The sequence below is a fragment of the Megalopta genalis genome, chromosome 7 (assembly GCF_051020955.1).
Source record: "Megalopta genalis isolate 19385.01 chromosome 7, iyMegGena1_principal, whole genome shotgun sequence".
NCBI lineage: Eukaryota > Metazoa > Arthropoda > Insecta > Hymenoptera > Halictidae > Megalopta > Megalopta genalis.
In genome coordinates this window covers 7045775-7072655 of record NC_135019.1, presented here as the reverse complement: position 1 = coordinate 7072655, position 26881 = coordinate 7045775, and the positions used below count along the sequence as shown (strand labels likewise).

Sequence of the window (26881 nt, the reverse complement as noted above, 5' to 3'; positions counted from 1 at the left end):
AAGCTGCTCAGCATTTCTACGTTTACCAATATGATATTTGTTATCAGAGATCGAAGAACCTCCAAGCAGTAATTTGATAAAAAAGCAGAGAGACTTCAGAGTAGACTGCGAATTTTATGCACTTATGGGAAAATTGGGAACAGCTGCTGTATCAAACAGTGAGGAAATTGGAAGAATTTAAAAGAACATTGTTACAGTATCGTTGGTTAATAGAAATTACTCGCATTAAAAAAATAATATATTCATTTACTTTAATAATATTATTTACTTTCTTTCTCATTCCGCACAAAGATCCGCGGTCTACTCGCGAGCGTACGCGTTTCACGCGCGCGTAAGAAAAGCAAGAATCGGCGGAGCTATCGGAATAGCAAAGCGTTACTTCGGCGCAAGCGGAATCATCGCGCGGAGAGCCGAAGTTTCGGCACTTGCGAAGTTTCCGGAAGTCGCGGCGGAGAAGCGTCGATTCCGCGTTAAAGATCCGCGGTCTAATCGCGAGCGTACGCGTTTCACGCGCGCGTAAGAAAAGCAAGAATCGGCGGAGCTATTGGACGAGCACAGCTTTATTTCGGCGCAAGCGGAATCATCGCGCGAAGAGCCGAAGTTTCGACACTTGCGAAGTTTCCGGATGTCGCGGCGGAGAAGCGTCGATTCCGCGTTAAAGATCCGCGGTCGCCGGTTTCGCGAGGTCCGCGGAAATTCGCGCCGCGTTTCTAGGAAAAGCGCAGATGAGAACCCGCGCTTTCTCGTTCGCCGGCGTGCACCGCCGAGTGCGCTTGTGCGCGCGCGTGCACCGAACCGCACGCAGAGCGTTGCCGTGTGCACGCGCACATGCGAGAGAGGCCGTATCACCGCGCGCGCAACGTAGGTATTACTTAATAATATCCATAACCGGGAGGTAAATGGTAGAGTGTGGGCGAAAGACAGCGGCGGAGCGCGCGAGTAAGAGCGAAAGAGGCGCGGCGCGGCAGCGGGCGAGAAGAAGAAGGCGGCGTGAGCGCGAGCGAGAGGGAAACGCGAGGAGAAAACAGGGGAGCACATTCAGCCGCATGAAAAGCCCGTCGAGCCTCCGAAAAAAAGGAGGATGGGGCTCTGACCACCGGCGGAAGAGCCAAGAGAGAGAGAGAGAGAGTAAACAAGGAACGCGGAAAAATAAAAAGCCCCGAGAAAACCGAAAAGAGGACACGGAAAGAAGAAGAAGAAGACGAAGAAGAAGAGTGAGTGTGCCTGCTAGAGGCTCTTGGAAAAAGGAAAAGCCGCAATCTTGAATTTCTTAGGCAGCGGTTTCCCCGCATCGACCAGCCCCCTTTCCCTCCTCCCCCCTTTCCCACCCCTAGGAAAGAAAACCAACGAGGCCCGTTCGCAGCGTACTTCCAAACGACGCGTTAAAGCTCGCCGGCCGATCATCCTGATTCGTTAGCTCGCGGTTATAATCGATGCTAAAAATACAGGCGCGGATCGTGCGAGCTCGATCACCCTGTCCTAGATACCACGAAAAAGTTCCAAACGAAGCAACGAACCTCTTTTTCTCTGCCATCGAGGCCTACATAGCGGAGCGGGGCGGAGACGATCCGGCCCGTCGACGGAGGACCGAGCGAAACGTTTCGAAGGAGGATAAGAGGAGAGATATCGGAAACCCACCAGAGGTTGCACCTTCGGACGTGTCGGACGCGCACACACCGGGTAGATCGCAGCTGCGAGTCGAGAGTCGCGTTCGAGCCGAGCCGAGTCGAGTCGCTGTCCTGAAGGGGGATGACGGCGGTCCCGCGGTCCTGCGGTCCGCGGCGTTATCACAGAAAAACTACCACCCTGTCACAATAGCCACTGCGTGTGCGGCGGTGGCCGGTGGTCTCGGCGCATCATTCACTTTCACTCGGCGAACCAGCGGCCGGGTACCGGACCGTGGCGTACACACGCTGCTCCTCGTTCCTGCACGCTCGTTCTCTCCTGTGCACGCTCGCTCCTCGCAGCGGACCGCTCTCGCCGCACGCGAGGGGTTGAGCAGACTCGTCGGAGGCGCGGGGAGAAACGTCGATACTTTTTTTCCTCCCTGCCCCTCTCTCCTCGTCGCGTCCCGTCTCGTCTCGTCTCGTCCCGTCTCGTCCCGTCTCGTCTCGTCTCGTCCCGTCCCGTCTCGTGTCGCCGCACGGCGCGAGTCCCACTGTGCCCGATAACGGGGCTGATAGAGAGCGGTGTGTGCACCGATCAGGTCCCGTCGACGATCTTCCGTCTCGTGACCGGCTGTCGGCGGTCGTGTTTGCGACCGGGGCGTCGACTGACACTCGCGGACAGTCACGACCCCATCCCCGCGACTCTCCACGCGCGAGGATCGCTCAGGGACCGATCGAACCGTGCCGGCCACGGGGATGATGACGACGACGAGGACGACGACGAAGTTGTCACGCGTGCCATCGGTTCGACACGGCCGTAACACCACCGATCAGATCGCCGACCTGTTTCTCACTTGGCACTCGCGGTCGATTCTCTTCTTCTCGGACACCCTGTGCGCGGACCGTGTTTCTACCCCCCCGGGGGAACGGTTCGAGCTCGCGTACCAAGGGGTACAGTGTGTTTGGATCACACCGGGTACGGTCGAGCACGATCCGCCGCGCCGGTGCCGCCACAGACTGCCACGGCTGCTGCCGTTGGGAGGACGGGGTTGGTCGGTCGGTATGGGCTGGAGGGTGATCGCGTCACATCGGCCGCAACGCGGGGTGCACTTTACTAGCCGGGCGGTGTTTAAGTTAATGAAAGAGACCGGTAAAGAGAGCCGTGCCGTCCCGATGCGACTGTCCCTTTAACGTGACGAACACACAGTACTTGCGCTACCGTGGCTCCGGGTTGACTGGTGCGCGCCGCGCAAGACCGGAGAGAGCCAGCCCCACCGTGCAACTCGCCTATCGCCCTCTCGCTCGGTCCTCCGCGACGTTTCTCTCCCTCCGATCCGTGCAAAGGGAGCGGGACCGAGACGGACGGCCGCCGGTGGGAGCGAGAACGAAAGCGTGAGCGCAGCAGCGAGGAGGGCTCGCTGCGAGAGGGTACGGAGTGGGGTGGTGGGACGCGATAGGGTGACACCGAGGAGGGAGGAGAGAGAATCGAAAGGGACGGGGAGCGCGATGGAGAGAGAGCGAAATAGAGAGCGAGAGAGAGGGAGAGGGAGAGAGGAGAGAGAGGGAGAGGGAGAGAGGAGAGACGCGATGCCTACGTGTGTTTGTCCGTGCGCGGCTATCTGTCCTTAAGAAACGACCACCCCGCGGCGCAGGGGTGAAACGACGGAGGGAAAAAAAGGGACAGAGACCGCGAGGGTTGGTTGATTCGCGGAGGATCGCGGACACTGGCAACACTTGCGGCCCGAATGATTGTTGTGAACGCGGAAGGGTTGCTCCGCCGGTCATCCCCCTGCCCTCCTTTCCCGACCATGTGACCGTCCAAGTTTGCTATCCTGACCGGCGAGCCAATGGCAGGTGGGGCCACCGTTGCCGGCGACGACGGTTTTTTTAGCGTGCCGAACGCTGAAAGCAAGTAGAAACAGTCCGGCTCCTATTTTTTTTAGGTAATTACTTTCTCGAGCGAGGAGGAAGCGCCTGAATCTTTGAAGCGCGCTGCTTTCGAGCGTCGTCGTCGGCTCCCCGAAAGACACCGTCACTTTGGACGATGTCCATTTGCTTTTAGACCTTTTACATTTCTGCGAGCTTTATCTGCGGGCACGAGGTATCGATCAGCGTTTTACGAAGTAGATCTCGAGAACTGCGCGAGAGCCTCGACTATGCACGTCCATTTTGCTTCGGATCCGAACGACTCGCGTTTCTAGGAGGTACGAGTTAGGTTCTTGACCGGTTATCTGTTTTTGACGGGTATACTCGTCGCGACGCGGAATCTCGCATTTTTCTTTCCTTTTTTTTTTTATCGTGATCGTACTCGTGCTGGACGGCTAACTAATATAACCCTTTTGCGACTAAGGGAAACATTTTTTTCCATTTTAAAATTGCTGATTGTCGTATTTGATTGATGGTTGTTGTTTTTGGTACAAAACGAAATTTCCCAGAGCACGCGACATGCAAAAAGCGGAAAAGAAATGAAAAGATGCGCAAATTGTGCTAAACGCCGTATAGAAAATGGGACGCATAATTTATGTACTGCGTGCAATGTTCATCTTTGCTTCGCAGCCGAAAGAAATTGCTTCGCAGAATATCGTAATTGACACGTCATTTTGTATAGCAATTTTATTTCATGATTTTGTATTATTTTAGTTAACATTCTGTTATAACAAACTAATAAATAGGTAACGTGACATAATAAGCCTAATAATTTGTGTTACTTTTATAGTCCATTGGGAAAAATATTTTCTATGGAATTCCAAAAAAATTAGACATTGTTATTGTTTTTTTCTTATGATTTTTATTTATTTTACGTCTAAACGAACTAGAATAAACAAGTTACATACTAATATTTACTCTTAGCAGCTTTATGGTCCTGGAAGGGTTAAGGAGGATATATACTTTGATATTCTTGATTCAATTACATATTTTATAGAAATGTTGAGATGAAAATAGACTGCAATAGTTAAACTGGTTAACTCTTTGGGGCACAGGATTTCAGAAAATAAAATGGATCCATGTTGCACGGAAATTATATTGCGTTTTAAATTAAACAAAATTGGTATATTTTTATCAACAAATGAATCACATGATATAAAAACGTAAAGAAAATTATAATTCAATTCAATTTGTCGCTATAGGTCAAATAGTCCCAACGTGCCATAATGGATTCATGAATGCGCGTGCAGCTATTGCAATATTTCGAGGTGGGTCTAAAAATATGTCCCATCATGCATTACCGTACGTCAAAAAGATGGGACATTTTAAATCCGATCGTGCCCCAAAAAATTAAGATCTTATGAAATCGTAATACAACATCCATTTGATTCTTCTTAACAAGATAACTGTCAAAAATCATCCCTTAAAAATGTCCACGATACCCAAGTAATTTGATTAATGAAACTGAAACTGGCACAAATTCTAAACATCCCAATAAAAATGACTTTCGACGTCCAGTAAAAAGTCAGTTAACGCATCACCGTCCGGATGACTAAAAATAGTCATTTTCTTGACTGCTCGTGAAATGCCGGATGACTAAAAATAGCCATTTTCTCGATTACTCGTGAAAAGCCGGAGAACCAAAAAATAGTCATAACTTGCCGAAAGAACGTAACAGTGAAAACTCGACTTTCTTTTTCGAAAATAAAGAACCCCGACACGCAAAAGTTTTCGCGCAAACAACTCGGACCGTATTGTGTCAACCGTGTTTCACCAGTGTGCACGAACTTTTGATGGAGTTTCGTTTCGTTTCCGAGGCGACGTCTCCAAAAAGTGGATCGACTCGAAGAATCCGGTCCGCTCCGGCTGTTTCGGCCCGTAAGGTTACGGTGCCGGCGATCGAACAAAAGTGACCAGGTCGGAGACTGTATGAATATTTTTCGCGTCGGCGTCGATTAACAGTTCCGCGGCGAGATGAAAACATTCCTTCGACACGGGGCGAACGGAGAGGGGAGAAGGAGGGGAAGCTTCGGGGACGTTTAAAGGGAAACAAGTGGGGCGACATGCGGCATTCGAGCGCATCGGACGCGAGCGCACAAGCTCTCGCAGGGGGTGCGCACGTCGCCGGACGGAGAGACAGGGAGAAAACGGAAGCACGAACTTTCGAATAAGTTGAGGACGTGACGCGAGATACAAAGGGAGACAAGAATTATTCTAAATCGACCTATATTGAGGCAGGTCGCCGTCTCCCCGTTCTGCGTCCTCGCAGCACCCAGCCTTCGCCGGTGGGAGAAGCGAGCGCGTCGCCGCGCGGAGTCCAAAGAAATTCGTATTTTCGAAACGATCTCGTCGAAACCGGGCGAATATTCCGGTTTCGTAATGTCGCCGTCTCTCCGTTCTGCACCCTTGGAGCACCCAGCCTTCTGCGATGGGAGAAGCGAGCGCGTCGCCGCGCGTTGCGCGCGGAATCCAAAGAAATTCGTATTTTCGAAACGATCTCGTTGAAACCGGGCGAACATTCCGGTTTCGTAATGTCGCCGTTAAACGCCGCTGAAAGGACGCCACTCACGGCGGCGAAAATAAAACGATTGAGCGGTGCACCCCGCTCGACGAACTCGCTGTCTGCTAAATCAACGATTCTCGTTGTGAGGGAACGTAAACCGTTTCAAGAGGAATCTTGAAAAGGATCGGGCTAACGCTGATATTACGACAACTATGGATGTAAAATTGCTCGAGAGGCTCGATCCGCGAAATTTCACGAAAAAACTTGCGACCACGGAAACACGACGGAGTAGGAACGCGAAAGGGAGATCCTTGGGAATAAGGAAGAAATGCATGGAATCGTGAAGAGGCTTCTCGCGGGAGGACGTGACGCGGTTTGCGGAAAGAAAGGGATGGCTTTTCGTACAAACAGGGTCACGTTCTGGTAGGTCGCTCACCCTCTAAAGGCCTAACGTTATTAGATCCATATCGGGCCGCTGGAACTTCCCATAAAATTAACGCGGGACTTAACGTCGGTCGGAGCGCCGAAGTAATCGCGCGATTCGCGCGTTATATTGCGCACACGATTGCAAATCGTGATCGTCGACAGGCTTGACGAAATTGGAGCGGACCTACGAAATCTTACGTTTTCATCGGTGCGAATACTTTGCAATTATACGCAAGCAATTATACGCGAGCAATTATACACAAGCTTGAGTAAAAGTGAATACAGTAAATTCTAATTAATTCGCAGTTTGAAAACAAAAATGGACAATTTGGGAAGAGCAGATGCGATTGTTCGAGCCTTGTGAATCTCGATTTTATTATAATTGTTGACAATCGGCAACTATAAAAATGACCCGCGAGACTCGAATAATCGTGTCTCTTCTTCTCGAATTGTCCATCTTTGTCGACAAGCCGAGGGACAATTGGGGAGACTTTGCTGTACTCCGTTTTCCTGAACTGGAGCTCGATAAATATCGAGAAATAAATATCTCCACCGGTGAAATACTGAGCAGACGTGAATTATTCGCCATAGACGATAAATTTATATTTTCTCCAATATCGCGAATTACCGCGACAACGGAAGGAGTAACTTCCCGCGACTTCGCGATAAAGAAAAAGAAGGAAGAAAATATATATATATATGCGATAAATATATATATATATATATATATATATATATATATATATATATTTATATGCATATATATGTACACGATAAATAGGAAAGTTCGGTCTGAATATTATACAAGTTCGCCTCTTTAGAAAAAGGCGGACGCGAGACGACGACGACTACGACGACGACGTCGACGACGACGACGTAGGGAAACGGAAGGAGCAAAAGGGGAATGAATAAAATTGCTTGGCGTGGCATGCAATGAGGACATACCTCGGCCATACTTCTCCAGAATTATAATTTACCGTGAAGTTAACATCGGGCGAATGTAAACGCTCGCGAAGTATTTTTTTTTCTCTCCCCGCGAACCTCCCCCATGTTTTTATGACGATGATGCTGCCGGGATCTTTAATGCGGAAGGAAGACCTGAGAAAAATGACGGCAGAAAGTGGAAAGACTGAGGGGCTTCCGGTCGTGAACGCGAATATTCCACGGGCCCGTGTTAATAGATCTTTTCTGCATCATTTCCATGGGGTGTTGCCATCGTCGTAAACGCGCCCCATACTTCGCGCCTAACAAATTATACTACTGCAAATTACACTATGATCTAACAAATATTCGGACTCCGAGCATCGCTAACTTTTAGTCAAAGGTTTACGCGTCAACTGGGGATAGTTCGTGTATTTTTCGGTGGAACGTTGTTCGCGGCGTGATTTAGAAATGTTCTTTAACAAATTATACTACTGCAAATTATACCATGACCTAACAAATATTCGGACTCCAAGCATCGCTAACTTTGTAAAGATTTACGCGTTAACTGAGAAAAGTTGGTGCGTTTTTCGATGGAACGTTGTTCGCGGCGTGATTTAGAAATGTTCTTTAACAAATTATACTACTGCAAATTATACCATGACCTAACAAATATTCGGACTCCAAGCACCGTTAACTTTTAGTCAAAGGTTTACGCGTCAACTGGGGATAGTTCGTGTATTTTTCGGTGGAACGTTGTTCGCGGCGTGAGTTAGAAATGTTCTTTAACAAATTATACTACTGCAAATTATACCATGACCTAACAAATATTCGGACTCCAAGCATCGCTAACTTTTAGTTAAAGGTTTACGCGTCAACTGGGGAAAGTTGGTTTTTCTGTGGAACGTTCGCGGCGTGATTTAGAAATGTTTTTTTCGTTCGATGTCTGTTTGCTTGCATCCAATTCGTGTGTAATTTTTTGTATTGGAACGTTTATAATTAAATAAAAATTGTCTGCGTCAGTCGCAAGAAACGGGAGACAGATGGGAGCGTATCTCTTTTCTTAACAATTTCAACACAAATTCAAAATTAATAATATTCTTGCATTCTTTAGATATCTTCACTGTTCTGCATCTCGCTTATGCAATTTCGCTATGAGTGCATATAAATCGCATTTTAGTTACAAGAGTACAGTAAATTTTCCCTAATCGACGCTCAAATTGTTCGCAAAATTGGACAATTTGGGAAGAGGAGATATTAACCTCGCAGCTCGTTTTTTTAGTTACCGATCGTCTACGACTATAAAAACGAGCCGCAAGCGCTGAGCGTCAATTACAGAGAATTTACAGTATTAAAGCTTCGACGAAAACTCATCATTTTTGCATCACTTTCCTCTGAACTGAGTATTTTTTTCGGATATATTTTTTGATTCTTCTGTTGTATATTATTTGGAACAGCTGTTTTATATTAAGTTTTTAGAAGACATTAATTTTGATTTTTAACAAGTCTTATTGAAATATTTGCCGCAAGCAACATATAAATTGAATAAATACCTCATAAACGTATCCTTACGATACGAATAATCGTAAATTAAAAGATCAGTGACCCGTCATTTCGACGGGTTCCGAAAATCTACCGTTAAAGAAGCAATACGATATAATTAATGTATTTATGTCAAAACCGCGCAAGAATCGAAGCTGGACACAGCCGAAACGTGACAAAAATTCGAGAAACCTGTTGTAACCTGACCGCGGTTTCGTGCAATCGATGCAACGAATTGGGTTACGAATATTATTAAAAACGGTCTATTTTCGGGGCCGGTCGCGGCGAGTTTCGGGAAGGCGTGCACGCGACCAGTGTTAATCAACGACGGCTTTTCCCAGCCGCGAAACTCTCGGGCCCGGTCGAAAACTTCCCTCTTAACGGACTCCCCGCGACGAGAAGGCCGCGCCTCGTTCGACAAACGTTTATCCAGAATACAAAAGAGGGGGATCGCCGGCGTAAAAGTTTCCCCCCCGGCCGGGCAACTTCCGCGGAACATCCTCTCCTACACTAATGGCTGATTGGTTTCAATTGTTGAGTGTTTTCACACGGCGTTAACCACTTTTCCAGGCGGCCGAACGACGCGGGCGGGCTCGCGGGGCGGCGCGGCGCGGCGCACGCACTTGCCGCGACGATCGATCTTAGACAGAATCGATCGGCCGGGATGACGCCTATAGGCGTTATGTGCTCGTTCCTAGGAACACCTATCAGGCCGGCCGTCAACCGTTAACGCTAATCAGAAGACCAAAGCCCGCGTCGAATAATAAAGAAGTTCGGCCGTTCGACGGCGGGCTGAATGGACGCGCGGACGCGGAACAGACGCGCGACCTCCTCGCCGGGAATGCAAAATAGCGGCGGGACCGCTCGTTCTTACGTGCTCGAGATCGCCGCACGGAATAGGGGTACCGTTTTGCTTAGGTCATTTAGCCACGCACCGTGCGTCCGACAACCGAGGGGACCGGCGCCAAATTTTAGCACGTTCGACTCTTAGCCGAATTTCGCGGCTCCTGAAATTCCCACGATATCGGACTCGTTTCGCCTCTTGCCTTGCGATTTATTTTCGATGAAACGTGCGCGTACAGACGACTTAATTTTTGTGTAACTCTTTGCCAAAAGTTGTCGCAAAAATGGAACTAAAATATTCCTGCTTTTATTTGGTATAAATATGAAAATGCTCGCGTTGCGGCATTTTATTTACAATAAAGAATACTATATTATACATATTATATTACTACTATAATACTATTACTAGTATACAGGATATCCCAAAAATGTCTCGCAATCCGAAAGTAGGGGATTCCTGAGGTCATTTGAAGCAACTTTTTCCTCAGCGAAAATGCAATCCGCGACTTCGTTTACGAGTTATTCACGAAAAACAGTGACCAATCAGAGGCGAGATCAGCAAGACGGCCGAGCCAATGAGCGAAACTGGGCTCCGTGCTCTCGTACTCGCCGCGCGCCAGCCGAGCTCGCCTCTCATTGGTCACTGTTTTTCGTTAATAATTCGTAAACGAAGCCTCGGAGAAAATTTTCGCAAAGGAGAAAGCTGATTCAAATGAACTCAGGAACCTCCCATTTCTGGATTGCGAGACGTTTTCGGGACACTCTGTATACTACTATAATACTATATTATAGTACTATATATATATTATAATACTATATAATACTATGTATTATAATACTATAATACTATATTACTATATTATAGTACTATATATATTATAATACTATAATACTATAATACTATTAAACTATAATACAACTCAATTCAATTATGTTACAGATCTTCGAATTTGAAACGTTGATCGTTCGACGGTCCGATCTCGACTCTTCAATTGTCTGTTGGTAACACACTTCCGTGGTAACCCTTGTCTTCCATTATTTTTTAAAGAGTTGTTCACAACGGGGCAGTTTCACATTACAGCGACTTGATTTTTCTCTCCTCTTCGTTTTCAATCGTTTTCAATCGTTTCCCAGCCTGTCTTCATTGACTTTCATTTCTAGATTTCGACAGCGCAAGAATCAAATTGTTCTCCGATATAAAATGGACGACTATCATGCGCGTTTAGTAGATCATGCGTGAAATGTTCGTCACGAGTCCGACTCGTTATAGCGCAAGGGGTTTCGGGGGATCGCTGAGGTAACGTATGCGATCAATAATTTTATTTCCCACGGAATTACATTTCATCGTGAAATTCCAACGCAGAATTTCTGAAAATGACGGAGACACAACGGCTTCGACGAGACAAACTTTTCCGCCCCGGCGTTCGCATCAACTTCTGTCGCAGTAAAAAAAAATATTGCTACAAAGTGGAACGCGATTAATGTTCGTCACCGTCGTCGAATTTGGAAATTTCAATATATCGACGTGGCAATCGTTCGAACGGGAAATATGATTTTCGATCTGAATGTCATCTGTTTCCTATTTGGAAGAACTACGACGGACACGGAAAAAGTGTGTTGACAGGCTTTTAGCTAAATTGCTTCATTAGTCCCGGGATATTTTTGGTGCCGATTGTGGAAACGCTATTTCCAGAAAAACGCATTTACAATTCCGAGTGCGACGTATTTTTCAACATAATGGATCGTTTTTGATCTCGATCGCGTTTGTTAGGCGTTTCTGGAACGTCGAACGAACGAATTGTTTGATATGAGCCGTTTATTTTGAAAGTGGCATAAGTCACTTTTTCAAAAAAATCGAGTTAATGGCAACACTAATTACAATTGAACGGTATCTTTTCATCTAAAAAAAAAGTGACTCATGCGACTTTCAAAATAAACGGCTCATATGTCTGTTTAAGGAAATCAAATTAGGAGATTCGAATAATTTCTCGATACAGTAATGTCTCCCTTACTGACGCTCAGATTGTCCACTAAAATGGATAATTTGGGACGAGGAGATACGATTATTCGAGCCTTGCGGCTCGTTTTTATAATTGTGGACAATTTATAACTATAAAAATAAACCGCAAGCCTCGAATAATCGTATCTCCTCTTCCCAAATTGTCCATTTTTGTGGTCAATCTGGACGTCAATTAGAGAGACATTACTGTATTACCATTCTTCCTTAGGATTCAATTAACTATGGAATAATCATATCGAAGTAGTCGTAACTATTTTCTGCACTTTAATACCAAAAGCGCAAAGCATTAAACGAAATCGTTTCCAGTACTTTATAACAGAGTTGGTCGAATTCGAATTTTATTCGGATAAAAGATAAATACTATAACGAATACAATTTTATTCGACATCATCGAATGCATATTCAATGGAATACAAATTTACCAACGTAAAAATTTATTCGACATCAATCGAATAAAAATTTATCTAGATAAAAATTTCTCCGAATAAAATTTCATTCGAATAAGATTTTATTCGAATATTATTACATTCATAGAGGAATCCATACGGAAAATGACCGATTTCCATAAAAATGACAGAATATAAAGTGCACAAAATTATTCGAATAAAAAGCTATCTAAATGAACAATTGCTCGAACAAAGAATTATTCGACTAGAGAATAATTTATAACGAATAATTAAGTCCTCGAACAAAATCTTCGACTGACAAGAATTCATCCGGATAATTGTCTTATTCGAATAAATATTTATCATTAATATAAATTATATTTATTATTAATATAAATCCTCTCTGCTTTCTCAAAATGACCGGAGTATATTCGACGATATTAGAGGCACTATTGTAACCATAAAGATCGTAACGATAAAGAAATACAGTAATGTCTCCCATACTGACGCTCAGATTGCGCACAAAAATGGACAATTTGGGAAGAGAAGTTACGATTATTCGAGCCTCGCAACTCGTTTTTATAGTTGTTGACAATCGATAACCATAAAAAAACGAGGGTCAAGGCTGCAAATCGCGCTCTCTAAATGTTCGTCACAGGCTCGGGATTCGGGATTAGCGGACTCCGATTTGGCAGAAATTCGCGACGATCGTATTTAGAAGGCTTCAGTCGAGACGCGGATTGCGAATCCGACGCGGCGACGATTATGCGACAAGGGATCGAGAAAGCGGAAAAATGCGAGGCGACTCGCGACGATCGTGGCCAGCGAGCGGTAGCCTAACATTGACCCGGCGTTCCCTCGAACCACATAGATTTTTATAATTGTTGACAATTCGTAACCATAAAAACAAACCGCGAGGGCTCGAATCAATCGTATCTCCTCTTCCCAAATCGGCCAATTCCGTGAACGATCTAAGCGTCGATTAGGGAGACATTACAGTACTTCGCGTGTCATATACTTTCCCATGTCTCTCTAATTGACGCTTAGATTATCCATAAAAATGGATAATTTCGGAACAGAAGATATGATTGTTCAAGCCTTCCATCGCGTTTTTATAATTACAGTAATGTCTCCCTAACTGACGCTCAGATTGTGCACAACAGTGGGAAGAGGAGATACGATTATTCGAGTCTTGCAGCTCGCTTTTTATAATTGTTGACAATCGGTAACTATAAAAACGAGTTGCGAGGCACGAATAATGATATCTCCTCTTCCGAAATTGTCCACGAGATGCAGTAAATTCTCCCTAATTGACTATCCTAATTGAGATACGATTGTTCGAGCCTTGCGGCTCGTTTTGTCAGCAATTATAAAAATGAACCGCGAGGCTCGAATCAATCGTATCACCTTTTCCAAAATTGTCCATTTTTGTGGACAATCCGAGCGTCAATTAGAGAAACATTACACTATGCACATCGAACAAACTTTTCGCAGAAGCATCCGAACGATTCCAGTGACAGTCAAACAAACGAAACGCGATGCATTCCGTCGAGCCGATCGGCATTTTCATAGCGTACATATTGAAAGTTCCGCCATTTTCTCTTTATCCTATGTTCCCATGATTTCATTCCTTGAGCGTTCCGCGACCAATTTCGGCCGCGCGCGCGCGCGCTAGTCAATTTCTCCGCGAATGTTCCGCGCGTTACGATCGCGTTTTACGGTGCCCCGTTTTCCATAGAACGTCGCGTCGCGCTTTCCGATACACGTTTTAGGAATGAAAATGTTCCCGCTAAAAGCGCGGCAGACATAGCACCGCGGCCGCGGTAAACAACGCGCGAGAGCAAACGACGCGGCGTGATAGACAGTGCCGCCATAAATTCAATGTTATTTCGGACGCTCTGTCCCGGTATCGTGTGACATCTGTAGCGGAAAACGCGCAAGGGCGTGCGACTGGAGATATTGCACAGCGTCCATCACTCCCGCGGAACTTCATAATAATAGAAAGTATCAGCGAGACAGAGACAGTAGCAACATGTAGATATTAAATTGTTCATTGTGTGTGTGCGCGCGACGCTATCGCCGCGATACAATGTTCACCCGCGTCAAACAACGAGGGAAGTGCAACGCGATTGTGTTATGCAACTGTGTTCACGCAACTCCGGCAACTCGATGCGCGAAATTTGCGCGTCTTCTTTTTCCGCGCGAACGTACTCTAATTCATTGTCGGGCATCGGGTTTCTTTTTTTCTTACATTGCAACTTCATGTAAAATGGAAATGTTCGAAGACGATCGTGAGAAACGGAAATCGAATGAAAATCAATGGTTTCGTTCGACAATTCTGATTAGTCGAGGACGGTGCATCGGTGCAATTGTTTTTTCTCGTGCTCGACGTGAACGGGTCGGATGTGTGAGCAAAAGTGCGCGTATAATGCTTGAAAAAATAATTGATAATTATTCTCATTCGATAGAGTGTGAACGGTGGAATTATTGATGTTTGAGCCGTTTATTTTGGAAGTGGCATAAGTCACTTTACCGTAATGAAAAGTGGTGATTTTTTAATATTTATTACAATAATATTAGTAGTAATATTATTGTAATAAACGTTAAAAAATCACCACTTAATAATAATTTAATTATTTATACTGAGAAATATTTATTTATATTGTGTAATATTATATTAGTAATATAATATTACATAATTATTATAATATTATTATTATAATATATGTAATATTACATATATTAGTAATTAATAATAAGTAATATTAGTAGTAATATTATTATAATAAACATTAAAAAATCACCACTTAATAATAATTTAATTATTTATACTGAGAAATATTTATTTATACTGTGTAATATTATATTAGTAATATAATATTACATAATTATTATAATATTATTATTATAATATATGTAATATTACATACATCAGTAATTAATAATAAGTAATATTAGTAGTAATATTATTGTAATAAACATTAAAAAATCACCAATTAATAATAATTTAATTATTTATACTGAGAAAAATATCAGTATCCTGAGATAACAAATACAAGTAAATCTTCTCGAAAGTTAGCATCCATATTTTTAAACGTGTTAAAACGCAAACTCTTAAATATATCGACTTAAAATCAAAGTAACTTATGCCACTTTCAAAATAAACGGCTCATTTTACTCGACCTATTAAAAACCTATTAAAAAAATTTAAGTCGCGCGTAACTCGGTAGCACGTGCCATTTTGGCATTATTATCAAACGATTTCTCCAATAGCAGCTAATAGCTACCGATTTTTATTTTGTTATTATAATGTAAGGCATCGCTCTTCAAAATGCGATCAAAGCGAGCCCTGAATTCCACCAAACTCGTAATTAAAAAATGAAATGAAAATTCAACATGTTCAATCGAACATAATTCAGAAAATATGAGAAATCCAAAAGTGTCCTGCGACATAATTTAAGCACATACCGAGCACGTTAAATTCTGTAAAAATGATTCATTTTCAAAGACGATCGCAAGAAACGGAAAGCGAATAGAAATAAATTGTTTCGTTCGACAATTCCGATAAGCCGAGAGCGCTGTAACAATATTATTAAATTCTTCACGAGTCCTCGCAATTTAATATTTCAACGGCACATTTTTTCGCCATAAACGCATAAAATCCGCGGTCTATATTTATTACCGACTGCTGCGATTCTATGCTCGCCTTCTTTGACAGGAAAATTGTATTCAGACCAAGAATAGCAAACGGAATAATTCGATGCTCGCGTTTCTTTGAATTGTAAAAACGTCTTTGCTCTTTTCACGGAACTCTTGCTTTCGCACTCGAATTTAATATATCTCATTACTGGCACGCGTGATGGTTCGTTCCACGTTATTTCAATTTTACACATTCTATTACGAGCAAGCGTAACACATTCGTACGAATCATCGTTCCGTGTAATTCGTAAAAAGCGGGCTTATTTCGAAAGAAAATTTCATGTCGGAGCTAATTCTCGAATTACGGAAACTGGATGTAGAAGATGGAACGTTAAAATGCTGTGCACGCTGTTCTAATGAATAGAATACACGCATGAATGGTGCACAATGAATAGTGCATCTGTCATAACCGGTGACGTCGCTTGTAAAACATTCGTAAACGAAATTCTCGCACGAAGAATTGTGCCGTTCAAAATTCATCCGTTTCAACAAATATTGCCGGCGCTCGTTCAATTATTGAAAACTCTTAACGTCTGAACCGACAATATAATACTAAATATGAAACGTCATGCTGCGGATTCATGTTAATGAATCGTTCAATTCGTTTCGAACAATTCGTTGTCGAATCGAACGAAAAATGACTAATCCTTCTACCGACTTTCGACCCGTTAGTCGACGTTCTAATAAAAAATCTAATCAAAATTGAAATCGTATGTTTTTTAAGTTTTGTTGCTACAGATTTTTCGTAGAATTTTATGAATACGGTGCTCGACACTCGAACGGAGGACGATTTTGACGTAAAATTGCTTGGAATCATTTATCATCTCATTTATCAATGTTTCAACAAATTTAGAGAGTTTATCATTGCTTCAATTTAATTCTTCTAGGCCTTAATCAAATATCTGGACATTTGAATAAATTATTACAAAATCTAGATACTGGAACGAGAGCAATATTCTTACTGTGGGTCCAAAAGGAGCCGAGCTCCGCCGTCCAAATGTTAAAGATCCGCAGCTTGTTTGCGTCAGTTGATAAAAGCATCGCTCAATTTTCAATTTCTTTTAACGAAGATATGTTTGTGAGATTCTCACGAGCACAAAGGAAGCTATATCTTTCTTGTTATTGTAGAATTCGTTGTCAAATCGAACGAAAAGTGGCTAATCCTTCTACCGACTTCCGACTCGTTAGTCAAAGTTCTAATAAAAAATCTAACCGCGTCGATCGCGCCAATGCGCCGAAGAACAGGGCCCGAGTTGCACAAAAGATTGCCGCTGCGAGAGCTCGTCGGAACGATTTCGTGTAAGGTAACCGGGGGCCGGCTATCAAAATTGAAATCGTATGATTTCCCCGATCGCACCGGGAGAACCCGGCCCGACACACGATATCGTACCGTTAGGTCGGTCCACCCTCGACCCTCGAGAGCTCATTGTCGTTTCGCACATTCTACACGGATTTCGGGGCACAGGTACGTGGGAAGACACTCGATCGAATGCGATCGAGCCGCGGCCGAAGAGGAGTCCCATTATTGTGGCGAACGCCGGCCGAAAGAGCCCGATGGTAACCTACGCGATCATGATCGAAGGTGCGCGCCAGGTGGACCAAAATCTCGGAGAAAGGGGAGGAGAACTCATGAAAAGAGAGAGAGAGAGAAAGTGAGAGGGCGAGGCAGATAAATTTACAGAAAAAGAAGGTAGATAGATAGAGAGAGAGAGAGAGAGAGAGTGAGAGGGCGAGGCAGATAAATTTACAGAAAAAGAAGATAGAGAGAGAGAGAGAGAGAGTGAGTGAGAGGGCGAGAGAGAGAGAGAGGGCGAGGCAGATAAAGCTATATAAAAAGAAGATAGAGAGAGAGAGAGAGAGAGAGAGAGAGAAAGAGTGAGAGGGCGAGAGAGAGAGAGAGAGAGAGGGCGAGAGAGAGAGAGTGAGAGGGAGAGAGAGAGAGAGAGAGAGAGAGAGAGTGGGAGGGCGAGGCAGATAAAGCTATATAAAAAGAAAAGAGAGAGAGAGAGAGAGAGAGTGAGAGGGCGAGGCAGATGAATCTACAGAAAAAGAAGAGAGAGAGAGAGAGGGGGTGAGAAAAAGAGAGAGAGAGAAAGAAAGAGAGAGAGAGAGAGAAGCATGGGGCGTGCGAGGGAGTATCGCTTTTCGCATGATTTTCAATAACTACGAAAGGTTTTTCATCGGCCGAAACTGAGGGGGAGACTGCATTTGTTGTGCCCTGAAAATGCTGAAATGCACCGAGTACCGTTCGAGGAAGAAGCACGGTTCATTCAGTGGACACGATTATAATGGAATTCCCTGTTCCGGAGTGTACATATGTAGTCGTCCAGCTTTTCGGAGGAACGAGAATACTGTCTGTCTAACGGACTGACAGCGCGCGTTGGGGAGCCCGTAAAACAACCGTGATCTGCGCGTGGACCGAATCGTTCTTTCTCATGGGCACAAGAGTGAACGTTGCCGTTTAACTGCGATAATTCGAAGAATGTGGTCAAGTATGAATTTGCGACGACCGATAGAAACTGATCGATTCGAAGTCGACACGCGAGAGGGCGATTTAATTATTTCAATGTATGCTGCCCAGTGCTAATCTCATTTATCGGTTCGGTGCTTTGCGCCGATTGTTACATTACGGTTATTCGAATTGCTCGGCGGAGTTGAACTTTATTCTAATTTTGGAACTTATGACATCAGATGTATGCATGATGTATGTATAATGTGTAACATGTAACGCAATGTTACATAATATTCGATTATTTGTTTTGTTATATTATATTAAATTGCTTGTTATTATATAATATAATTTATAAATATATATAAATATAATATATTATATTATATACTATACTATACTACTATATTATAAATATAAGATAGTATAAGTAGTATAGTATATACTCTATATTAAATTTTTTTATATTATACTATATACTATATAATGTTATATATTATACTATATTAAATTTTTATATTATGTATATATATTATATTATAAATATAATATAGTATAAGTAGTATAGTATAGTATATAATATAATATATATATATATATAATATAAAAATATAATATAGTATAATATATAATATTATATAGTATAAGTAGCATAGTATAGTATACAATATAATATATTATATTTATATATATTTATAACATATTTATAAATTATATTATATTATATCATATAACCTATTTCGTGTAGACCATTCGACCCGAATAATCGTTACATTTCAGACAAGAAATTTGCGTCCACATCTCGACAAAAGAAAACATAATTCAACCATTCTTTTATCTAGCCGATTTCTGCGAGCAATTTATCCAACTTCCACGCTGCATAAAAATCAGCAATCTATCCGTAACGATCGAAAACGTTCGAATCGACGAGCCGAAATACAATTAAAAATGACGAGGTACGGTTGAACGAAATGTTCGACAGCGAACGCGTTAGCTACACGGTCTAAAACAAACAATTAACCTGCGCGGTTCAGATCTAATCGCGAGGATCGAGGGAGTCTGTCCGGTAGAAATGGTCGTCCGCATTTGGTCGATAGTCGGGTGTCCCAAGAAAGTTGAAGGGTCATTGCCCTTAGCCTACACAGATGATCCGATAACGGTACAACGCATGTCACCGAGGAGCACAGCCCGTCCATATCTTAAAATATTACGGTGCAAAGGCTCGCCACGCGTATAATTCCGGCGCGGTATATCGATACCCCGCAGAAGCCGGCTGATAATTCTGTTCACGGGCGGGCCCGCCGCGGACTTGCACAACGTGTTTTGAAAGTTCAGTTTCGTCGCGAGAGCCGTTGTTTAATTCATTCCTCTGCCCGCGGGGCGCATGCCACCGTCGAATCCGTCGGCCGGGCATAGGCTACGAATTTGGTGGCCGACGGGCCCGTGTGCGACGTGTGCCTCTGTTTACCGGTTCCACGGAGCCCAACGGCGAAACGACGGATTACAGTTATTCACACGCGGTCACTGTCAATGACCCGCGGCGCCGACGACGGCGTTGCTCCGCGCTGTCCACAGAAAAGCAATCGCCTCGGCTAATGGAGTTATGCCTCCGTCGTCGGATCAATTAGGCAAATGGACGGCCAAGAAATTTCAATAAGGAACTGCGCGCCGGTCCCATCGGTTCCGGCCTGCCGCCCGAACCCAGCCGGAACGCGGGACTCGGTTCGCGAAACAACGATTAGAAGAAAAATTTTGTCGCTTTCTCGCCGCCCATCGGTGCTTACTCGAAATTTGATTTTGAATGGAAATTGACGAAATCTTTCGCGCAAGCGTTCTCGTTTAACACGTTCCGTGCCATGTGTACCATCGATGGTACATGCTTACATGTTTCTTTAATGCGTTAACAAAATAGTTTGTAGCAAATATAGAACCGAAGAATTAATTCTACCGCAAGAATGGGTCATGATAAGTTTGTTTTATTATTACATACGATGATTAATAATTACATATAATATATCAAGTTTTAGTAAAATATCAAATGGCCAGCGTGAAAAGTCGAGTAAAAACAACTCGGCATAGAACGTGTTAAGCAGTTAGCTGCGGCGCCTACTTTTCAGAGCGCGCATCCTTTGTGTGTCGCGAGAATCAAGCGACGACGAGTATACTCGTCGAACACAGAGTAAGCGTCGCTGTTAAAATATTGCATTGAAAAGGCGATTTTATTTGATAATATTAACGATTTTATTACTGATATTTGCTTATTCGCTTAATTAACACTAAATAAGCTAAACTAAATTATTATTAATTAACTATATTAATTAATTAACTGAACTTGATTAACGCTAAACCTACCGCGGTCGAAGTGACCGCTTTCTTATTTTTGCAATTCTGCAAAGTATCGAGACCTCTTTCCTGGAAAACGCTTGAATAAGTTATATTATTGGAGCAAGTTTTATAATAAAAACTTTACAAATTCTAAATAAATTCGGTCTTCTCACTTTTGTGAAGCAGTACATGCCAATTAGTATTACTGCTTGGTAGGTTCAGTGTTAACATATAGTACATACATAATAAACGAAAAACGCAAGAAAAATCGAATACTTATAAAAGTTACAAATTCAAAGTGGTAGGCAGTAAAGCAAGAAACGATACATAATGGCACTTTGCACTTCGAATACCAATATCGTGATTCTTTTCTAATTTTATTTTCATAACTCTTATAAGTATTTGATTTTTCCTGCGTTTTTCGTTTATTATGTATGTGTGGTAAGCAACATTTCGAAGATAGCATAAAATCGTGGAACTTTGTAGATAATTGATCTATAAAAAGCACTGTAACGAGTGGTCGGCCTTAGGAGATAGCATGTGACCGATTGAGGAGTTAGATGCAAGGGTTCGTGGGTGCATAAACGAAGAACTACAACGTCTCCGCCAATTCAAACAATGAATCCTTATGCACAAGTCAAACACAATAGCCATTAATCTCTTGAAATGTAGTAATGTCTCGTTGCATTATATATATTCTGTAATCCTTTGGAACTCTCGATGATACGAACTCTTCGCTGCGAAGAGTTGTTCAGACGTCGAAATGAATATTTCTCTTATTTTGAATTAAACATCGGAATATGAATATGGAATTTGAATATGGAGTGTGGAATATGGAATATGAAATGTGGAATATGAAATGGGCATGTGGAATATGAAATGGGAATGTTTAATATGGAATGTGGAATGTTCAATATAGAATATGGAATGTGGAATGTTCGATATAGAATATGGAATGAGGAATGTGGAATGTTCGATATAGAATATGGAATGTGGAATGTTAAATATGGAATGGAATTGTTAAATATGGATTATGGAATATAGAATATGGAACATGGAATATGGAACATGGAATATGGAATATGGAACATGGAATATGGAACATGGAATATGGAACATGGAATATGGAACATGGAATATGGAACATGGAATATGGAACATGGAATATGGAACATGGAATATGGAACATGGAATATGGAACATGGAATATGGAACATAGAATATGGAACATGGAATATGGAACATGGAATATGGAATATGGAATATGGAATATGGAATATGGAATAGGAATATGGAACATGGAATATGGAACATGGAATATGGAATATGGAATTTGGAATATGGAATATGGAATATGGAACATGGAATATGGAATATGGAATATGGAATATGGAATATGGAATATGGAATATGGAATATGGAATATGGAATATGGAATATGGAATATGGAATATGGAATAGGAATGTAAAATATGGATTATAGAATATGGAATATGAAACGTGGAATGTGGAATGTGAAATATTAAATATTAAATATGGAATATGGAATTTTAATATAAATAATTATCGATCTCTCAGGGCAAGAGATCGCAATTTAGAACATTAATTAAGACAAAACGTGTATCTCTCTACCCAGGCCACGTTCCAACCCGTACTTTTCATTTTCGGCAGGTTGGAAAGCCGTGCGGATCCGATTGCTAGCCACCCGGTACATCGATGGGCGGCAACGATCGGCACGAAAAGTCCGGCGGAACAATTAGAACTCTTTCGGAGCAGCGACGGAGATGGATCCTCCAATTTCCACTGGCAGGGAGTCCCGGGATTTCGTCGGGTGACTCGTTAACCACCCAAGAATAGTCAAAGGGGAGTCGAGAAGGAAAAATTAACGGGTAGAGAGGAAAAAAGAAAGGGCGGGCGATCGAGAAGGGACGAGGCCTCGGCAAAGGGATCGGAGCAAAGGAGAATTGAGGGAGAGAGAGAGAGAGAGAGAGAGAGAGAGAGAGAGAGAAGAGAAACGAGAAAAGAAGAGAAAGCGAGAGAAATAGAGAGAGTGAGAGAGAGAGAGAGAGAGAGAAAGAGAAAGGAAGAGAAGGCAAGAGAAATAGAGAGAGAGTGAGAGAGAGAGAGAGAGAAAGCAAGAAAAATAGAGAGAATGAGAGAGAGAAAAAGCAAGAAAAATAGAGAGAGTGAGAGAGAGAGAGAGGTAGCAAAAAAAATAGAGAGAGTAAGAGAGAGAAAGGAAAAGAAATAGAGAGAGTGAGAAAGAGAGAGGTTAAGTGAAAGAGAGAGAAAGAGAGGTAGTCGTCGGGTAGAGACGCGCACTCTTCCCGTCTTTTCTCGTTCGAGAGAGCAGCAGCGGCAGGCCTGACAGTGTCGGTGCGGTGAAGAGCCCGAAGAAGAGAAGAGAAGACGAAGAGAGAGGCGCGGGAGACGACACGAACCGATCGATAGGTATGTATGGATGTATGTATGTATGTATGTATGTATATATGTATGTATATATGTATGTATATATGTATGTATATACGTATGTACGTATGTATGCACGTATGTACGTACGTATGTATATGTACGCGTTATGCATATAGGCGCGATCGATGCGGGCCTAGGCGCTATGAGAATGAGCGATATATAGGTACGTGGGTAGGTAGGTAGGTAGGTTGGTAGACCATTGAAAGCGTGCAGGGATGTACCGTTAGCCGCGTCACCCGCCGATATATGACTATGCCCATTGAAATTCCTGTCGTCACCCGAAAACGAGCAGCTCCGCTCGCGGAATTGCCGGCGAAAGATCGCGCAATCGCTCCAGCGGCGCTCGGTGACGCGCGAGACCCGTTAAAGGGCTGACTTTGCTCGGATATTTGATCACTGTACGTACCACTGTCGAGTGACTGTTCCCCACTTTTGCCCTCCCCCTCCCCCCTCTCTAGCCCCGCCGACACGGGAACGACAAAGAATTTCGGCCGCGACGACTTATTCGCGAGCCGCAGCGCCGGAAATTCTATGCATACGCGACAGCACGAGATAATTACGAGGAATCGTAACTCTACGATTCGCTGGCACAATGCTGGACAGGATTGATCTCTTCTGCTGCGTCCGGACTGCGGATCTTTATGCAGATCTCTGTCGGCTGTTTTGTAAAAAGCGGCATCGATGCATTCTTTTTACTTCGGGCGGACGCAAGGTACGAATGCAGCTTAGCTTTGTTGCTATAGACTTTTCGTAGAATTTTATGAGTACAGTGCTCGACACTCGAACGGAGGACGATTTTGACATAAATATTGCTTGAAATCATTTATCATCTCATTTATCGATGTTTTAACAAATTTAGAGCGTTTATCATTGCTTCAATTCAATTCTTCTAGGCTTTAATCAAATACCTGGACGTTTGAATAAATTATTACAAAATCTAGATACTGGAAAGAGAGCAATATTCTTACTCTGGGTCCAAACGGACCCGAGCTCCGCCGTCCAAATGTTAAAGATCCGCAGCTTGTTTGCGTCAGTTGATAAAAGCATCACTCAATATTTCTTTTAACGAAGATATGTTTGTGAGATCCTCACGAGCACGAAGGAAGCTATCTTTCTTTTTATTGTAACTTAAACAATTGGCATAAGTTGCTTATAGCAATGGTAAATCGTTCGTTAGCACTTTGAGTGCTCAAAATAACCAACGAAATTGTTACCAGATAGAATTACATAGAACGAACACAATTTATACGAAAAGTGCACATTAACTCTAGTTAAATAAAAGTCTGTCTTCTGTGTCAACGATTCTAATATGTTAATAATAAACTGTTGTTAAAACAACCAGCTCGAGCAACGTTTCGTTGTATCGCTTGTATCCGATTGCTCGTCGCAATTTGCTCGCATGTTTCGCAGCCAATTTCTGTTTTCGGTCCAAGACCGATCCAATACTTTCCTCGAAAGAAAAAAGCAAGTTTCACGTTTTATGAATCGACGCGAACAATGCGAACGTGCAACGAACGCGGTATTGTTCGAATAAATCCACACTTGTGCGTCTCTAGATCCATCAATACGCGTTGACGGTGCACGCAACATCTGCGTGACAGAACTCGCAACGAAAAAAGAAAGAGAAAAAAAGAAAGAAAAAAGGAAGCGAAGTAACTGCAGGCGAAAAATCGTGATAAAGAGATCGCAAGGCAGATGGTGTGCCATACGCTTCAATCAACTTTCCACTTGCAAAACCCCGAATTGTTCCGCGGGAGATGCGGCGCTCGTGTAAGAGGCTCGCTCGTGAAAGCGGCGTGTCGCTTAACCCGGTGACTTCACCGGCGATTTTTGGGATTCGCCGAGTTTCGCCGGCACCGTGACCGGCTCTCATTGTCGCAATCCGCGCTGTCACTGTCCAAATGCGTTCGGAAATTAATCGTCTTCGACGGTGACGATGCGGACGTAATTTTTCTGCGCCGGTCGAGTCGGTTCGAATTAATGGAACCGTAGGACTCTGCGAAAAATATTGTGCAGCTTAACCACGTTTCCTTCGACGGAAAACGAAATTCGCCGACAAATTTTCAGCAAAATTCAATTCTCGACACTGAACCTGCCGAGTCGGTCAAAATAAACAGCTTTCACATTTTTTGTTTCAAGCTTGCTGGAATTATAAGGACTCGTATAAATAAATACAATGTTTAAAATAATTATAATATTATACGAAAATATTACAAAATAAATGTAATTTAAATAGATATAGAAAATAAGTGTAAATTCAATAAATATAAAATATATATGACTTCAATAAATATGAAATAAATATAATTTAAATAAATATAAAAAAATAAGTATAACTTCAATAAATATAAAATAAATATAAAAAAATATTAAGTATAACTTCAATAAATATAAAAAAATATTAAGTATAACTTCAATAAATATAAAAAAATAATAAGTATAACTTCAATAAATATAAAAAAATATTAAGTATAACTTCAATAAATATAAAAAAATAATAAGTATAACTTCAATAAATATAAAAAAATATTAAGTATAACTTCAATAAATATAAAAAAATAATAAGTATAACTTCAATAAATATAAAAAAATATTAAGTGTAACTTCAATAAATATAAAAAAATATTAAGTATAACTTCAATAAATATGAAACAAATATAACTTAAATATAATTTAAATAAATATAAAACAGATATAATTTTCTAAAATTTAATTTATTCGTAAACGGGAAACCCCCACTACTTTACATAAATTGAGTGAACAAGTGCGAAAGTTGCAATGTTCTTGAAATAGATCTAACGCCAATCAAGTCAATTGTTTGGCGATCATTATTGGCAAAAGTAATAATATAATCTTTCCATCTTTATAAAACAACTCATATACTATAACTACTTTTACGAGCTCTGTAAGTTCAGTGCTAAGATTGGCGCGAAAACAATCGATTTCCACCTGGAACTTTGAAGTGCTAAAGCTCAGCACGAACTGAGAGCTTCGTTCAACGTTGCAGAAACCGTAAGTTCCGTCGTTTCGAATATAAATCACAAGTGCATTATACGAACACGATCTTTGGATAACATTTACAGAATACATCCGAAAAAATTAAATCGACATCGAAAATTTGTCTCGCGCGTGGACGCATTTCGTCGATGCGTTTGAGCCGTTTATTTTGAAAGTGGCACAAGTCACTTTGTTTTTAAGTCGATATATTCAAGGGTTTGCGTTTTAACACGTTTAAAAATATGGATGCTAACTTTCGAGAAGATTTACTTGTATTTGTTATCTCAGGATACTGATATTTTTCTCGGTATAAATAATTTCGTATAAACATGAAAAAAATCACCACTTCTCATTACGGTAAAGTGACTTATGTCACTTTCAAAATAAACGGCTCAAATGTTCTTTGCTTCTTAGACTTCATGTTCCATAATTAAATTACATAATCATGCATTCGAACCACGAGAAATTGCGAATAGCAAGAGAACGAAATTTCTACGAATTTATTGATAAAATTGATTAGCAACGCACAAGTCGTTCGTCGAGTAAAGTCTGACTACAGTTATGATAAAACGTTTTTATTAGAAATGATCGATTGAATCGATGTATCGAAGTGTTCTCAACCGCTTGGGTACAGAGTTGTTTGAACAAATTCTCGCGTTTGGAACGGATTTAATTCGCTGATGCGCGAAACAGTATACGTATGAAGGCGGTAGATTTTGTGTGAGAATTCATTCATTCGAGCGATATAACATAAGATAAAAAATT

At 42.2% G+C, this 26881-nt stretch overlaps 1 protein-coding gene across 8 annotated transcripts in view; it reads right to left on the bottom strand.

Moving 5' to 3' along the window:
- Hr3 (nuclear hormone receptor 3 ROR-beta) overlaps positions 1-26881 on the bottom strand; it is a 274259-nt gene that overhangs the window by 168245 nt on the left and 79133 nt on the right. Inside the window, exon 1 of one of the 8 annotated variants that reach the window (XM_033485623.2) lies at positions 1639-2855. The exons of the other annotated variants lie outside the window; for them this stretch is intronic. The gene's annotated coding sequence lies outside the window, so the exon portion shown is untranslated. Of the gene's footprint in view, positions 1-1638; positions 2856-26881 lie in introns of those variants that run through there. 8 annotated transcript variants of the gene reach the window in all.